General features: G+C 33.5%; 1 protein-coding gene across 1 annotated transcript in view; it reads right to left on the bottom strand.

Annotated features, from left to right (window-relative positions):
- The window catches only part of LOC126831999 (receptor-type tyrosine-protein phosphatase N2), a 155,545-nt gene that overhangs the window by 116,640 nt on the left and 19,594 nt on the right, over nucleotides 1–19,311 (bottom strand). The window lies entirely within an intron of this gene.

Here is a 19,311-nt window from a genome sequence, read left to right on the forward strand (position 1 = left end):
TGATAATTATGTGCCCTAGCTTTGAATTGTACTGCACTATACTAGTGTATTCTGTTTGCACCAGATACCTTTCATGGTTCACAGTTTGCATATAACATAACACTTATTATTTATAGTTAAGCTTTATTGATGATTTAGACCATCTTCTGCAGACATAAAGCATTTATTTATATTCTTCAGTGTTATGGAACACAAAAATACAGCAGTAGGCTACATGTCACATAAGGTGTGTACTGAAATATCTTTTTTTTTACCTGAAGCGTTATTTAAAGATTTGAAGATTTAAGGGAAATAACTCTTCCAATCTTACCATGTCTTCGACTGGTAATTTTCCCCTCCTTCAAATGTTAACATTTCCTGGACTGAAACATTTTTTCTTAAACATTTCATAGATCTTAATCTTTATAACCACAAAAGCAGAAGGATAGCAGAGTTCAGAGGTTTGTTACCTTGAAATGTAGGAGTGTATTTGTTTCCTACTTCCAGTTTGGATATCTCAAGATTTCCATGGTCAACCTCCTACATGAATAAGAGCAAGATGTTGCCACATGTTGATCCATCTGTGGTACAAAGCGTTCAACTAAACAAAAATTAAGGGAAAGCTAGAGCCAGGGGCAAGGAGACAAAAATTAACATTAGCAGTTATTGGATATTTTAAAAAAAAAGTGCTAATCAATCTGAAAATTGATTAGCAGTTTCTCTTGATTGAATAGCAAATAAGTAAATTTTCACAGTATCGTAATGAACGTTTTCTGTAGGTCATAATTTCTACCGGTATGACCTACAATATGTAATGTTTCTGTGTGTATGTGAGGCTTTCATCGCCTTTAATAGACTTAAACTATGAATAGTTTTATGTTAGCCAATGTAGCATATCGTGTTCTGAATACCCCCCAAAAATAATAAAAAATAGACACACCTCGCTTTTTTACATATTCAGTTGCTGTAGAGTATTAAAATTTACGTCCGTAATATTCCGACCCATATGACCGTAGGCTACCTGCTCCACATTTATGCCAGTAATATTCCTCAAAAATTATGTGTCTTCCTTTACATGGCAGAAAATGAAAGCAAAATATCTTTTGAAACATTGATTGTTTTCATTGTAAAACTGGTATTTTAAAATTATATTGTAGCATTGACACACGTATGCAATGCATGCATTGTCGCCAAGTTGTTGTTATTTGTTCACGTGACCTTTTTACTGACAAAATGAACCAAGTGCCATTTTAGTCGCAAAGTAGTTTGTTAAATGAATAAAAATTAAACTGACGTGTATAGCTAATAACAGTGCGCGATTTGGGTGGATATATTTTTTGAATGATTATAGCCTACGGAATATTTTGTTGTTCAGTGAATGGAAAATGATTAAAATAAAGTGTCATGGCAAATGGGATGCCAGATGGGAACACGTGGTCAGTTCTTACAAAGGGAAATGGTTACAGATAAAAATTATTGTTTTTTTAATAATTATCGAGCTTGTATATTTATGGGATTATCAAATTTAACATCTGTACTAATTATTTAGTTAGATCGTGAACTGAATGACTGTTAAAAGGTTAGCTTACAATTAGTTTATTGACTAATCTTTGACTACTTTTAATCTCGTCGACCGACATCAAACGGATTAAATGTCCATACGCAGTGGAACGGTAAATCACGTTTGTTCAACATTTTTTCACGCTTAATTTAGGACAAGAAACTTGATTCACAGATTCCTTTAAATTTGATAACTTTCTGCTAATCAAATTAATATTTTATTCGCACTTAGTACGTCGTTTTTGTTTAGCAAACTGCGATGCGATACCGCTTATCATATTCCCTGCTCTATGGTGATCTGTGCACACCACAAAGGTACTACTTCAGTTACAGTTGCTTTTTTGGTTTAAGCGAATATTTACTTTGCTTTATTCATTTTTAACCTCTTGCATGATAGCATCAAATTTTAACAAGAAATGGGGTGTTAACCAAAAAATGACCCAACATATTTACATTGATGTAACTTCAGTAAACCTAAAGGAAGGTATTCCTATAATTGCACTAAAAAGCATGTCTAGACTACAGTAATTCTTATTCCATGAAATAAAAAACAACAGAAAAGGAAATTGATCGCTTTCATCCATCATCTTATTGTGTAATTGGTTTTGTAACTTTATAAGAAGTTTGATCTATGGCTCATTTAACAAAGGAATAAATTTAGTTCTTTTTAACTGGTATCTTTATTGGCATGGGAAATGGAATAACTGCAGGCTTCAAATTATAAATGAAATTAAATGAGGTTTAATGTCCTACTTTCTTCAAAAACTAATGAAGACATAATGAAAGAGTAACTTTATTACTTGCTGAAACTGCCTGAAATCGGACTGAATGATCAAATTAATTAATGAAACCTATGTGACCTAGATGAAACCTAAATAATTTAATGAATTACTTACATGTATACTGGAACCTACTTGAATGAATTACTTAATGTAACCTAAATAAACACAGTACTTGAGTAATCAATTAATTGTGTGTATGCCTAAATTCACAAGCAACCTAACTGGAAACTTTAAATCATTTTCAAGAGGCAATATTGCATCTTATTCTGATTTCAACAGGCATAATATATCATCCATTTATTAATATTCAGGCTTTATTAAGCCTTTTGTGTCGAGTGGATGTTAAACCCCATATATATGTAGGCCTATAGATATCAATAGGCAAGTGTTTACTTCACTATTTTATGGGAGACATTAAAGAATGAAGACAAATCCAACTAAACATGTTCAATACTACTCTTTTCTATCTCCAACTTATATCTATAGGTTAGATTTCACCAATGTTTTCGCCTGTATCTCGAAAGATTTGCCATAGAAGAGAGCATAAATTAACCCTTTCAATGCTAGACGTAAATCCACTGCCTGTGCTAGACCCTTTTTTAAGGAAAAAAGGGAGGTTGGAACTGAATGCCAAGCAGTACTTATGGAAGCTTTTATGAAAAATCTTTTTGTCTGTTGGGATGGGCATGAGGTTGGGCTAAGAGGAAAAAATAGAATTTTGGAAATTTGCATAATAATGTAGTCACGTGACGTCATGGCGGCCATTTTGGATTGCTCATTTCTCACTAAAGCTAACACGAAAACGAATTTTTCTCCATTAAATACTTAAAAGATATTATTTTTTTCACTGGATTTTGATAAAGATATATAAAATGAACAAAAATATCAATAGCAGCCATGAGCAATGGCGCCGCGAACACGCGCATCACATCTCCCGCTGCCATGACCACGTGCGGATTGCAATACCTTGTTTTTACTTTCACTTTCACTTTCATCCCCAAGTCCTATATCATTATCAATATAGTCAGTCAATAGATCTACACGTTCGGGAATCAGGAATTACCTACGTCTTTTACGATCCAGCAGGCCAGCATTATTATCAACATCAGAATTATTGTCAGAATCTACTGCAGACACAGGGCTATCGTGTTCACATTGGGCTTGTTCATCATGCACGGGAGACATAGCTAGCCATGGGCGGAACGTCGCGCAACAAATCACACACTTCATAATACCAATCACTGTCCTGACTACTATCATTATCAAGTAACTGGAAACGAATTATGTGTATCACCCGCCTCGAAATTGTCCACGTGTTGGTCAGCAAGACGTCATTCACGACTTCGTCGAGAGTGCATCGTCTACGTTGTCACTATGCATTCCGCCATTTTACGGTTTGCCGCTTTGAAACACGTGGAAATATGTTCTAGTGTATAGAAAATACAATAGATGGCACTTGCAGTTACGGTACTAATTTTAGCGAGGGCTTTACTGAGTACACGGTAATACCGGGTACGGGTATTTTACCGACATTTTATAATACCCGGTACTACCGGGTATACGCAGTGAAAGGGTTAAGACAAATACAACCTAAAAATGTAAGCCCCCTCACCTTTGCTGGTCTCCACAAATGTTAAGTTCCATGACAAACAAGGTTACTTAAAATATATTTTTGTAAGCTTTGGAGTATTTCCTTGCCATTAAATTGTTTTGAAAGGAATTTTAAGCAAACTTTTGATAGATGAATTAGTTTGATCATGTTTTTAATCCAAATATATCATCAAATGACACAGTTTGTACACAGGAATGCATTTTTAAATGTACATGTAGGTTATATTCACCATGGTCGCAATTATAGAGAGCACAACCAAAAGACATTGTTTCCTATCAAGAGTATGTTCATCTTCATCAGCCTAGTATGTACAAAAATGTGGGATGTTAAACCCCATTTCATTTAAAGTCATTAAGAATATCAGATACAACTTTCAGAAAAAAACAAATCTAGTGAGTCACAGGAATGTATCTTTACCAACAGGAATTTTTAACTTTTAGATTTTACACTTCTTTCCTTATTCAATCAAACCAGAACTTTGCATCAGTATGAATTCTATACACATTCGAAAACACCAAATTGGACAAAACTTTTAAATTAAATTGTGTTGAAGTTTTTTATAAATAAAAAAAATAGTCTTTTTATTCGGGATTTACGAAGAAATTGAATCAATCTCTTTTCATCTTTTAGACTAAAAGAATATCCGATGGTTCATTGATAAAGTCTTATATACATATAGTCAATCGATGTGACGTACTTGTATGGCTGCGTGTCTTGTTAGCACAGCTAACTTTGTCGACTAAAATAACTCAAATTCTATCACATCAATTTGGTTGAGATAAAAGCCTGTAAAAATCTGGTCAAGACCCGAGATTTGCGATTTATTTAACAGAGAATATGAATCAATATATGTACCGGTATCATTGTTGTATGTATGTTCTGATCTCATGCATATATTTGAATTTTTCTATTATTAAATAGCTTGAAGATGCATTATGTAAGATTTCAATAAAGAGCAGACAGTTCTGGCTATAATAGTTAACCATGCAAAATACACCCACATTTTGTAAGAGATGAACAAGTTTTGTAAAAATCGGATAAAATATGTGACCTGTAGTGTGTCCACATACAAAATATTAACAGTCACGGATGGACAGCGTGACGACAATATAATGAAAAGGGAATTATATACCAGTATTGAAAATTTCAGTCAAATTACTTCATTCTGAAATGAGTTATGACCATTGGAAGAATAGTGTAGTCACGATTGTCATTGCAAACAAATAAACAAAGCCTCGATTATCCATTTTTTAATTAAATCTTTAAATGGTTTGAATCTGTTAAAAATTACAACCATCCGATGGTCAATTAACTTTAAAATCCAGACCCTAAAATCATAAATTGTTGAAAATCAATATACTCTATATTCTCATATTTAGAAATCGGTGAAATTTGATAGACATCTTCAAATATTTAACATTAGATAGAGAACTAGTCATTCTTGCTATAACAGTTATAAAACAGATAATGAAAAATTAATATATTGAAAATTTCTGTCAAATTACATTATTTCGAGCGAAGTTATGAGTGTTGACAAGATATAGTCTTGATTTTCCAGTACCAATGCTATTACAAAAAAACAAGACATCGCTTCTCCATTTTATTGTTTATTCATTCAACAGTGCAGCTATTCTAATCCATTGAATATCACAGCCTTCCAACGGTCTTAGAGAGTTGATTATGGGCTTTTTAGTGTATAAATGTCTAATTAATGATTTATATCATTTGAAGCCTAAATAAAAAGACCTACAAAAGGCAGACATAGCTTTTACATAATGCATAATTAATATGATGATTACCAATTATACATCAATAAAACCTCCAAAAATAATCTTATCCAATGTTATCCAACAACCCTGGGACAAAATATTTCATGAAGTGTCATAAATGATAACTCATCTTGGCAGTAAACATGACAACACTTCCATCTTATAATTCTACTGGGAGTCATATTTACCATAGGTGTAAATATTCCATGTACAAACTCATTCTTATTTTATGAAATGAGACAGATCTATTGATTGGTTAAATATAGTTTCAAACTCTTATTAAATGGTTATTACAAGTTCAGTCACAAAAATCCTATCCCGGTTATGTAATGTTATGTAATCCATACATCAAAATAAATGACTAATTATTTATTGAAATTCACACCTGTTATGCATGTTTATGATGACAGTTAGGGTTTTCCTATAATGCTGGGATCAGTCAACAATTCTATCAATGTTGTAGTGGAACCTTTATTATACATGTATATGGAGGGTTGGTTGGTCGCGTGGTCCGATGCATGACCTTTAGATCATAAGTTTTGTCATTGCATTGTTTCGATCACAAGTTTCTACGTGACAAGGAGAAGGGTTGCCTGCCCGACCTCATGGATTTTCTTTAGATCATTCAGTTTCCTCCCACTCCTACAGATCCCTATGCACAACTAAATTGCTGAAATAAAATAGGTTGCCAGGCCATGAAACATACGCCCACAGTAGATAACTTGTCCAAGCAGTCGACAATGGTTGTCGTATAGTTATTCTTTTGTTAAGTAATTGGGGGCATTTACAAGACAATTTCATACAGATAAGATTTTAATTTTCATCGTTTACGGCTTCCCAAGATTCTACAAACTGAAAGAAAGGTCTTACGTCTAGAAGTAAATTACAGAAACTGTTGAAATTTGACAGGCTTCTCGTTTCACTAATTTAAATAATGCATATAACTTTCATACAGATCAGATGATAACTTTTGTCATTTGACTGCTCACAAGGTTAAATAAAGTAAAACAAGGGCCATAACTCTAGAGGTACTTACTGGATGGAAATTGCTGAAATTCAAAAGATTTTTTGTTTCACTAATGCATATAAATTTCATAAAGACTGGATGTTTACTTTCATCATTCGGGTGTTCACAAGGTTAAAAAAAAGTGAAACAAGGGCCATAACTCTAGAAGTATTTATTGGGAATTGCTGAAATTCAATAGGCTTGGCTTCTTTGTTTCACTAATTTAAATGATGCATTTACAGGCCTTCACGTTTGAGGCGCGCAGTTGCTCTCACATGCCATCACTAACCATGATCCTAATCGAGGTGCATATTTTATGCTCTCTTTGGTCCTCCGTAATTGTTCTCCAGACCTGCATATTTTGTTTCCACAAAAAAATGTTAGAAATCACAAAATATACATGGCATGAGCTCTGTGACAAAGTGCTTAATTTTCTATTTTATAAAATACAAACTATTATTTAAATGCTGTCGACTTATTGACTTCAGCTCGTTTTAATAATATATGATATCGGTTTTTCAACTATATACATTGTATGCTTTGCTCTAAACACATACGCACTTATAAAATACTATCAATTCCACATGTATATTTTATATCAGTCAGTGAAATTAAGATAACTTGTAAATGCCTTATAAAGTAATGAGCTTGTGTGTGAAGTAAAAGTTATATAACCACCAGTTTAGTGACAGAGAGAGACGCAGAGAAGAGACACAGGCGAGAATCGAGCAGGGAGAAGAAGAGAGTTTAGCTGTTGCAGAGGCAGAAGGGCATAATGCTTGAAATCTAGTCATATACTATATTAATGTACCGTGTTGATGTTTGATTTATGTTCGTAGGTATTTATGTTCCTGTTCCCGATGTACATGTAAATAAATAATACACTTACATGTACTAAACTGATTTATTTTATCACTAAGATAGTGTTAGACCTCAGCGGGTATTATTCATGTTCACTTCTCATTTATTTCCCTTGAATTAGCTCTGTACCGATGTCAATCGCGATCACACAATATTTCAATTTGTAATCATTTTCTTTCACAACCCAAAGAAACATTCAGTGACCGGGAAAGTAAATATGTCTTACACACCAAAAATATATCCATTCGAAATTATTATTTGCTATTAATAAACATCGGTTAACATATTTTCTACTAGACCATGATGCACAACTCTATCATGCAAGAGCTAAATCTGCCAATTGTAGGTCTTTCTTTAGGCCTGAAATGTTGTCTAAATCAGTAATTAGACATTAATTAACTTATCCAGAACATAAACAACTCTCGATGGCATTGCTAGCCTGCGATATTTACTGGATTAGAACCCAGTCTGCTGCTTCTGATTAAATCAAAAAATGGATAATCGAGACTATGTTTAGTAATGATGATCAAGGCTAGGCCCAAAATTCAATCGCTAAATACTTGGTTCAGGGTGGATCAATTTGACTGAAATTTTCAGCAAATTCCCTTTACATTATCTAGTTTTTAACTATTATAGTGATAACTACCAGCTCTTTATCTAATTTCCCATAATGTATCTTTAAGACTCCATTTTGATATTCTTAGCTATAGCGGCATTATTCTATGATCTCTTGAAGGCACCACAGGCCTGCCATACATGTACATGTATAAAGGCTATTCATACTACAACAATAGTAAAATGTTGGTGCAAATACTTCCACGGTTAATTTTGGTGAGACAACTTCCACAGTTAATTTTGGCGCAGAATCTTCCATGCTTGACACTGATGCGAATACCAAACAGAAATTGATAATAAGCGTAAGTCGTCTGCCATGGCTTTTGACGAGTGATTAAGCTATCAATGTAATTTTAAAATACTGTTTTATGAAAAAGATAAACGATGTTTAAACATCATGAACTATGTATTCTTATCATTTTCTATTATAAACAAAGGTAGGTTATTACAGAGGAATATTACTGACATGAACTTTAACCCGGTATGTGAATTAAATTAGGAAAATTATCAAGGTGCATCTATTTTTCTTTTTATTCTAAGCATAAACATAATATAGTAATAGGGCCTACATTAAGAACATTACTTGTGATTACATTTATCATCTCCTATCCTTATTTCCAGGAGAGCGATTTCCATTTTATTCTGATCCCTTGAGAACTTTTTTCAGATCAGATGATAACTTTCGTCATTCGAGCCTTGACACAGTTCAACAAAGGGAAACAAGGGTCATAACTCTAGACATAATTAACGGAAATTGCTGAAATTCACTAATTTGAAGGATGCATATAAATTCATATAGATGAAATAAACAAACATTATTGAAATTAACCCTTTCAATGCTAGATGTAAATCCACTGCCTGTGCTAGATCCTTTTTTGAGGAAAAAAGTGTGTTCGGAACTAAATGCCAAACAGTACTTATGGAAGCTTTTATGAAAATTCTTTTTGTGTGTTTGGATGGGCATGAAGTTGGGCTAAGAGAAAAAAATAGAATTTTGGAAATTTGCATAATCATGTAGTCACGTGACGTCATGGCGACCATTTTGGATTTTTCATTTCTCACTAAAACTAACACGAAAACGAATTTTTCTCCATGAAATACTTATGGGATATTGTTTTTTTCACTGGATTTTGATAAAGATATATAAAATGAACAAAAATATCAATAGCAGCCAGGAGCAATGCCACCACGAACACGCACACCACGTCTCCCGCTGCCATGACCACGTGCGGATTGCAATACCTTGTTTTTACTTTCACTTTCATCCTCAAGTCCCATATCATTATCACTATAGTCAGTCAATAGATCTACACGTTCGGGACTCAGGGATTACCAACGTTTTTTACGATCCAGCAGGCCAGCATTATCATCAACATCAGCATTATCGTCAGAATCTACTAAAGACATACTACATACATGTAGGGCTATTATGTTCACACTGGGCTTGTTCATCATGCACGGGAGACATAGCCATAGGCGGAAGATCGCGCAACAAATCACGCACTTCATACTACCAATCACTGTCCTGACTACTATTATTATCAACTAACTGGAAACGAATTATGTGTATCAGTACCGGCCTCGAAATTGTCCACACTGTCTTGGTCAGCGAAGATGCCATTCACGACTTTGCCGAGATTGCATCGTCTACGTTGTCACTATGCACTCCGCCATTTTACGGTTTCCCACTTTGAAACACGTGGAAATATGTTATGGTGTATTGAAAATACAATAGATGGCACTTGCAGCTACGGCGCTAATTTTAGCGAGGGCCATACTGAGTACCCGGTAATACCGGGTACGTGCATTTTAACGACATTTTATAATACCCGGTACTACCGGGTAGACGCAATGAAAGGGTTAAAGAGGCTCCTTCATCTTAATGATGTAAATAACATATACCAATTTCAAACAATCAGATGATAAATGTAGTCTGTAGAGTGTTTACAAGAAATTGTTGACGGTGGACCCACCTACTACAGATACCTTTTCTTCTCCTCCCTCCCTCCCCCTCTCTCCTTATTGTATTATTGTATATGTATTAATACTAGGGCTTCACTGTAATGCTGATGTCGAGGTCAAAGATAATCACTACATCCTCATAATATTGGGAGCCATAGACTTAACTTTGTACATGGAAAACAGACTAATATGTGTTTTGCGGTTATTATTTATTGATACTAGGACTTAACTATAATGATAATGTTAGGATTAAGCATCATCACTACATTCTCATAACAGTTGGAGCCATAGACATAACTTTGCACATGGAAAGCCAACTAATACCTCTTTGTGTTTTGTCCTAGATTAAATGCCAATTTAGGTTTGATCCTCTGCAGAGATTTGCTGATAGTCAGCAACCGATCCACCAATCATGGAGAATATTAGTTGAATTGCATATTTACATCATGATTGTCAGGGAAAACTATAAAAACAAACATGAATATATTTCACAATTCAGTTATAGAATTTAAATAGAGTGAGAAAGAGAACTTGGGTTTAATGCCTACTCGACACAAACTAAGTCATTTTGGGACTAACATAATGATACAGTTATATTTCAATTATTTGCTTGTAGAGTTCTTTAGCAGTATTGGGGAAACTTGAGTACCTGGAGAAAACCCCCAAGGTTGAATAGGCCACCATACTCCTTGTCACGTACAAGCAGGGAATCAAAACCATGCCATCTGACTCAATGACAGACCTCATGATCTAAAGGATGCGTGTTAGACCATTCGACCTCCCAGAAATTCAAAATATATGGGGAAATCTAGAAAATAAATATGGAGAGAGAAAAAGTATTTAACATCAACTCAATTCAAACTAGGTAATTTTGTGACTTAACATGGTTGCATCCTATTTCAATAATTTCCTTGAACGTATGGGTCTTTAGAAGTGGGAGAAAACTGGAGGACCTGGAGAAAACCTTCGAGGTTGGACAGAGAACCCTACTATAACCTACAAGAGGGGAATCGAAGCCACGTCACTGGACTCAATGACAGACCTTACGATCTAACGCACATGCTTAAACCAATCGGCCACCAAAAACCCCAAATTAATTTGGGGAAGGGTATGGCTGGCATTAGAAACTGTTTAAATCCTCTTAGAATAGAACAATCTTTCTGTAGCTTGACTATTGGGGTTAACCCAAATTGAATACTAGTCGGTTAATGTAGTCCTATATATTTAGATTAAAATACACATTTAACCAAGATTCAGCATGGATCATACTATGACGAGATTTTAAGCCAGATGAAGTAAATGTCTGATGATCAAAAACACTGGTGACTGGACTAGAAGCAATGATCTGCCCCGAGTGAAAGAGGTCAATCAGGTTTGACTGTAGTCATCTTACATCAATATTCCATTATTTTGGCAACCATTGAAAATCAATAAGAAGAAGAGAAAGATGGAAGCTATCACATAACTGAATAATGGTTGTAAGATATCAATCAAGATTGGAATAATTCCTCATCAAATCCTGTTCGATAACAACCACCAATAGAATTGTTTAAAGCAATGTGTGAGTATTAAATAATAAGAAAGATACTCTTTTAACACATTAAATTATCAGATTACCGAGATAAAGCACAACCATATATATCTACCATATTATGTGTATGACACAGGCTGATCTTTTATTCAGAATCATAATTTGATCAGACAACGTCAGTGATATGTGTGCAGAGGTTTGGTGATGCCAGCAGCCAACTCCTTGATTATATCCTCCCCACCCCACCCTCCAAAGACTCCAAGTACTTGTATAGGGCCTATTACCAAGAAATCAGAGAAAGAAAGATATTTTATAATTAAATGTGTAAAAACATTTGCAAACAACAACGGAAAATGGTATCATCCTTATCTCAATCCAAGACTATAACTAAAAGATAAATTTGCAATGAAAACATTGGTGTTTTTACCAAATTCTACTGAAATAAATATATCAATGCACTGAATCCTTCAAGAAACTTATAAAACCTATTTAAACTAGTAAAATTATTTTTTTTGTCTAAAACAAACATGCATTTCTGATTTAATAGAAAAAAAAACAAAATATAACATTTTGTCCAAGATTATACCAAGCTAGTCCAATTATATTTGATATATTCCAGATTCCCAGTTAATAATATGAATAAAATAGAAATAAATAACCATTATCATATTACAGAGTAAATCACCAAAACATGCCTTCAAAATAAAACAAAGTATTAAATTATTTGAACATAATTGCATAGATTAATAAAAGAACCTTAATAAAAAAAATTAACAGAATTTGGGCCACAACCGAAGCAAGAACATAAAAATTATGTATCGATAAAAGTTCTGTTTCCTGTAAACCACCATTACCAACTGTTTCTCCCACAACCATATTACATAAGACCATACCATATACATTTAAATATACTTTAAACTTACATAATCATCGTCTATTTTAACTTATTTACATATTTTAGAACTGAAATATAAATAGAATTAGCAGACATGTTAATAATACTTTAAAATATTGCAACAGAATAAGGAGTTACATCTTATTTAATCAGTCTTTCACGTTTACAAAATGGTGCCGGAGCCATAAAAAAAACAAAAACACGCCAATTTTAAAATTGAGAAAAAAAGCTCCCGTAAAAAAACTCTTAATTATATTGTAAGAGTAATTCTACATTTTCTTACATTATGGAGAGCCAAATTGTATTTAGGCTTTAGTTTTGTCTCATATTCTCTTTATTATATGTCATTGATATGTTCCACTTATTTTCGCCAGTTTGATCATCTCCAGACATATTGATAGCGATAATCAACATAATGCCAATGAGAGTGAAAGAGAACTGAAGTTTAACGTCCACTCAACACGAACTAGGCCATTTCAGGACTAACATATGGTTCAATTGTATTTCAATAATTTGCATGCACGTACATGTAGGGGTATTCAGCAGTGGAAATCACACAGGTTTGGATAGTCAACCCTACTCCTTGTCACGTACAACTGGGGAATCGAAACCACGCCAGTTGATTCAATGACAGACCTTATGATACAGCACACACACGCTAACCATTCGGCCATCCAACCCCCTTACAACGCCAATGAGGCAAGCGGTACATGAAAACATTTTAAACAACGTAATGTTATTATTAGATGTGTCATTCTATCATTCCCACGGATATTCTCCATCAACATCCGGCTACATATAAGGCTGTCAAGTAACATCGTATTCTATTGGCGGATTTTAGACTTCTATCCAATTAAAACAAGCCTTACATTAGCATTCAATATGTTTGGTGAATAATTATGGCAGCCCTAGTTTAACCCTGGAAATGCTCATAGCTCAAAGGAGCAGGTCACTATACTCAAACATGCAGTTTTAAAAATAAGCAAAAACTGAAAGTACAGTAGTTTATGAATCTCAAAATTTAGGAGAGCAATTTAGCTAATTTGCGGGCGTATTTAATGACTCCCCTGAAGATAAGTCCAGGTGCGTAGGGAGGTGCAAGAGCGAAAGCGCACAATAAATGTGAAGGACTGATATAATTACTAGGACATGATGAGCCGTGTCACAGAAGGTATGGTTATTAAGACGGTATAAGTGGCTAGCAAACACCACATTATGACCTGAAGCCACATAACATAAGGTTTATCAGAATTATCCCTTCCACTGCTTAGCTCTATCTCCAGGTGCCAAAGACTTAGTCATACATGAATATCTGTTAGTTCCAATTAGATCAGAAATGAAATGGATAAATGTATATCTCACACTAGGATTATTTAAGGACTACAAGTAGTATAAGTTTTCTGACTATTTAATAAAAATCCCCCCATCCAGACAAATCTTTTAAGGTCTTAACACCTTTAAGTACAATTATCATACATGTTTCACATGAAAGACAATAGTTATTTCAGGAAATAATTGTGGTAATGCTTGAATGCTTCTATCAGCTTATCTTAATTTTGTCATCAAAACTAGTACTACACATACACCTTATCTCACTTAAAAATGACAGGACATGTCCATTACTGTCCAAGCTTATTTGGCGCAACTCTGATCAAGCTTATGTTGATTTGTGACTCTATCTCCAAAATTGTTGATCGGAAATGGCTGAGAGTAATGTCTGTCAGTCGAACAAAAGCTTCAGTCTATAAACTTATTCTTCATGTTTTGCTAAAATATCGCCTCGTATTTAAATGGAAAGTGACTAAAGTCACATGACTTTTCACACCATATATTAGTGAAAATGACAGGTATATAATCTGTATTTATAGATATTTTGTCATCATGATGTACATGTATCAACAGGCAAAAGTATTATTGTCTTGATCATAATAATACAAAATAATAGAACTAAATTTGGTGAAATATAAGATGTAAATGTATCCTCATTATACCAGACGGTTTAAATCATCACTTTGCAGAGAGTGCTTCATATATCAGTAATTAAATAATGGATACTATGCATTAATGGTAATTTTACACACTGAAAAATTAGGCACTTCTAATGAGCTTTTATCATAAATACATGCGAAGATCTATCCATCACATCAATTCTTCAACAATCAGTGTGTTAAAGGGGGAATACAAGCAGGAAATTCTGCTTTATTCTAGACATTTTTACAGAGTATTACAAAGAATCACCAATTCCTAACGCGGAGCTTGTCCAAATATTAATTGTTCTTCCCTCTTGTGAAGTGTCAAATTCTTCACAAAAGCAATGTTGATTAATAAATAATTAAGGATCTCCAGTAATTAGTCAGTGAATAATATATTCACAATTAGAATATGTTTTCTATCATTTAAATGGCAGAAAAATAAAATACAGCTGATTTCCTTAGACTCTCACTTTAAGTTCTACTGAATTCTATCTGATTAATGTGTTTCTAATTTGATAGTTTGTGCCGAATAGTCTATCAATTATATGTAAATTATTTATGTAAGAATTTATTTAACTGATTTTATCAAGTGTCCAAGTGCATTATTGAATACTAACAATTTCATACTTTTAGCTCTAATGAGGATTCATGTGATCTAATTGTTCCATTATGATTACGATACAAAAATAGGACTAAGAGTATGACTACCTTAATCTTATTAGAGCATTTTATATAATGGAATTTTGGAACATTGTGCATCTCCATTAACCAGAATATCAGCAAATATAAAACCCTAATTATTTGTGTTGAGTTCTGTTCTGAAGGATTAGATATTTGACATACAGATTTATTTGTTGTAATTATATATTGGTAAACAGATCTAGATTCAATGGTTTTCTTTTACCCCAAGAAATTGCATAAAATCACAAACTTTCTCTACTAATATTTTATTACCATGATAAATCACTTTATTGTGGTTTGAAACCAGTATTAACAATTTTGTCCCAACCCCTGTGAAACTTTCCATCTTCCCATGAATGTACTTGTTTTAATAACCAATAAACTCAAAAGCGTTTTCGTGTAAATCTGTGTAACCTTTATTTCTATAAAAACCTTGATATACAATGTATCTTGACCCGCGCAGTATATAATTTTTACAGTGAAGTCTCCTCTCATACGCAGACATTCCATTACATCTACATGTATGTTAATTTGAAAATATTATTTCTAAGTATTTTCTATTCATTAACCATCTATACAATCTGAAAAATCTTTCAGTTTATCCTGAGTCACTCAGCAGTATTTACAATACAGCCTATCTTCCATATATAAATTTAACACAATGACATATAGAAATTGGAGCTTAACAGCCAATAACTTTGGATCCTGTTTCCCACAGTTTACTTTTTTTCAGGGTTCTCAATTCTTTAAGTTAACAATTTTCTTATGATGTCACACAATCTGAATTAAATACAGATCCTATTTCGTTTTGTCTTTTATAGTTCAAAATTTTGTCTTTTACTTGTCTTTACTACACTAGGATCTAAAAGAGTTGTTATATTACTGGCGTTTTGACTGAAGTGAGGGATGAGAAAATGAAACAGTCTGTTACGGTGACTTCTTGGCGTGCCATGCGCGAAACTGTGGATAAACGACTAGAAACGTCAACGCTGATTGATTAATCAATGTCTGATGTCATAGGGTCAAAAGCCACTCATACGAACCCTAACACAACCTACCAGTACAACTTGTTAGATCTTCATATAGTGTAGTCCATCGAAAGTATAAAAAAAACGCAATGAAATACAGATCTGTATTTTAATCAGATTGGATGTCACACAACATCAACGTTACTTTTTGTTCATTTTAACACAGTGTTTATATACCTCACTTTAAAGGTTAAGTTTATGTGATACACATGTACATGTTTAAAGTTCTACTTTTTTAGTTTCTCTTCCCATCTAAACAACTAGACATTCCTTGTCAGACGTTTCATCCTTCACTACTAATTTGGGGATATCAGACTGGAAAACCATGAGGAACGTTCTCCACATCACCGAGACTGAACCCAGAACTTCCTCGTTGATGAACCTTATACTAAAATTTTATGACAAGTATGTTGTTGTTTGCTTTTATTATTGAGAAAGTTAATAAAATAAATGTTACTACAAATATTTCAAATAGGTCATGTTTCATAAATACACTGTATAAGAATTATTGACTTGAATTTTCCATAAATATATACATGTATCTCCACCTGATTAATGTATATCGTTGAAAACCAATAGGATTCTTTGTCAGATGAATATAATTTTAAACCACTGTGCATAACTTGCAAGTTAATCAGATAATAACTTCAGCCTTTAGAACATCCACAAATTTTTTTTCAAATCGATGAAGGACCATAACTCTGACAGTAACCATCAGAAATTTTTTAAATATGCGTCATGACTCATGTATAAATTTCAAGTCAAACTCAGAGGATTACTAGTATTGTACCTTCATGTAGAGCGTCCACAAGATTTGTGTAATTGATTAGAGGGGATAACTCTCACAGAAGATGCATTTATTTCGGTTGATTATGTTTATTATCATCACATATATTTTTCCGGCAATTTTGGAAAATGTTCTTGACCACCTGCTCTCTCTCAGTCTCAACCCCTTCCCACCCTCTACTATAAAATCCGGATCCAACCACCATGTAATTTATAATAAAGTGACTTTGAGAGAATACATGTATCTGCTGATATAAAAAAGTAACAATTAAACAATCTGATTAAAATACAGATCTTTATCTCGTTTCGTTTTTTTTTTAAATACTTTCGATGGCCTCTACTACATGAAGATCTGACCGGTTGTAGTTGAAGGTTGCGTCAGGGTTTATACGAGCGGCTTTTTACCCTAAGACGCCAGACACTGATTAATCAATCAGCATTGACGTTTCTAGTGGATTACCCACAGTTCCGTACACAGCACATCAAGAAGTTGTTGTAACAGACCATTTCATTGGCTAATCCCTCACATCAATCAGGATTCGGGTTATATAACAACACCTCCAGATCCTTGTGTAATAAAGACAAGTAAAAAATGAAATGAAATATGATCTGTGTTTTAATCAGATTGACATTTAAATTCAATGATACATGGAGCCATTTGTATTATCAAGAACAAAACCATACAATATAAACAACACAAGATTCACCAAGAAAAAAGATCCCCTAATATAAAAATTTTATGCCGAGAAGCAATGATATAAAATTTCCGGAAGATATCTGCTTATGTGAGTAATAGTAGCAGGATGTAAATATAATAAGAATGGCGACCGGAAATGAAATATCTGAAGAACTGCTCGTAGAGAAACAAAGGCAGATTACATCAAATTAACAAAGTGAAGTGTTTTATCACCGATTTCAAAATCTTATTTTATGAGGTAGCAAATGACAAATCACGTCTTCTTAACTAGGAATTGCTGCACCAAAATTACTAAGAAAACAAACTCCTATGAATGATTTTTCCATTAAATGGATTTTTTCTGCAAGCATTAAAGTTTTATGGAAACAGAATCCAAAATTATATTGGAATGAAATCTAAAGGTCAACTCGTAAGTGTCAAGTCTTTCTCGAAAGGTTACATTTCGTGGTCAATTAACTGTTAAAAAAAAAAATAAAACCCAGAAAAAAAAGTTTATCAATACTTCAGCATGATTGAATCTCGTCCCTTGGTCTCCGGACATGAGTTGGTGCTTTTCTCGTCTATTCCTGATGTCTGACTGTGGTGCCCTTGCTAATCTATTTTTATGCACCCACATTGAATTGTGGTTGTATATTGTGATCAGCCCCGTTTGCCTGTCAATCCATCCACCCGTCTGGCATTTTTAGAGGTCAAAGTAAATTTTATCATCAGACTGTTTGAAATTGCTTTGAAATTTAAACACAGAGTTTTATGTTCCTACCCCCATACCAATGTGGGCTTATAATAGTTCAGTTGATACATGTAAGTAACATATGTGTGAATGGGCTCTAGACAACATTTTGATTTATAAAATAAAAAGCTCTTTATTATAATTGGTATAATTTCTGGGGAATCAGTGGTTTATTTCTTCAAAAAAAAACAAGTTTTATCATTAAAAAGAATGGTATTGGATGCCAGAATAAAGAATTGGCATCTTTCAATAAAGGTGAGCTATTTATAATTATAATTATATTCTTTCTGAAAACAGAACATATGTATTATGTAGTTTAACTGGACAAGGATTTGCATGTTTAACCCGAGACAAAGTACATGTACTAAATTTCAACAGGGTTCCTCTTTTAGACTTGCTGAACAATACCAGCAGGTTTCAAAAATATGTACATGTTACGTTTACGTTACATACATTACAATATACATGTACATGTATATTATTGTCAACATTTCTGATTCTGGTAAAAAAAATTCAATCTGGAAATACAGTCTTTTAGCTAGACAATCTGATATGGACAAATGAGCAGATGATGCTCAGGTGGCACATAAAGTTGCCTCCTCGACACATAAACACATCCAACCAAGAATACTACTTAATTGAACTTCACATAAATATGACCTGACATTTTCTAACTAAAGTACAAAAATCCCATCAGTGACAACTCCTTTTTAAAGTAATTTAAAATTGATGAAAAGATGAAAGTTTAATGAATGTGCAAGTAGGAGTTTTTCTGGGTCGCTTGATCAACTTAATGGGAAGTTGAAACCAACGAGCCAACTATTTGTTCATACCCGATTTTTTA

The sequence above is a fragment of the Patella vulgata genome, chromosome 9 (genome assembly GCF_932274485.2).
Source record: "Patella vulgata chromosome 9, xgPatVulg1.2, whole genome shotgun sequence".
In the NCBI taxonomy this organism is placed as follows: domain Eukaryota; kingdom Metazoa; phylum Mollusca; class Gastropoda; family Patellidae; genus Patella; species Patella vulgata.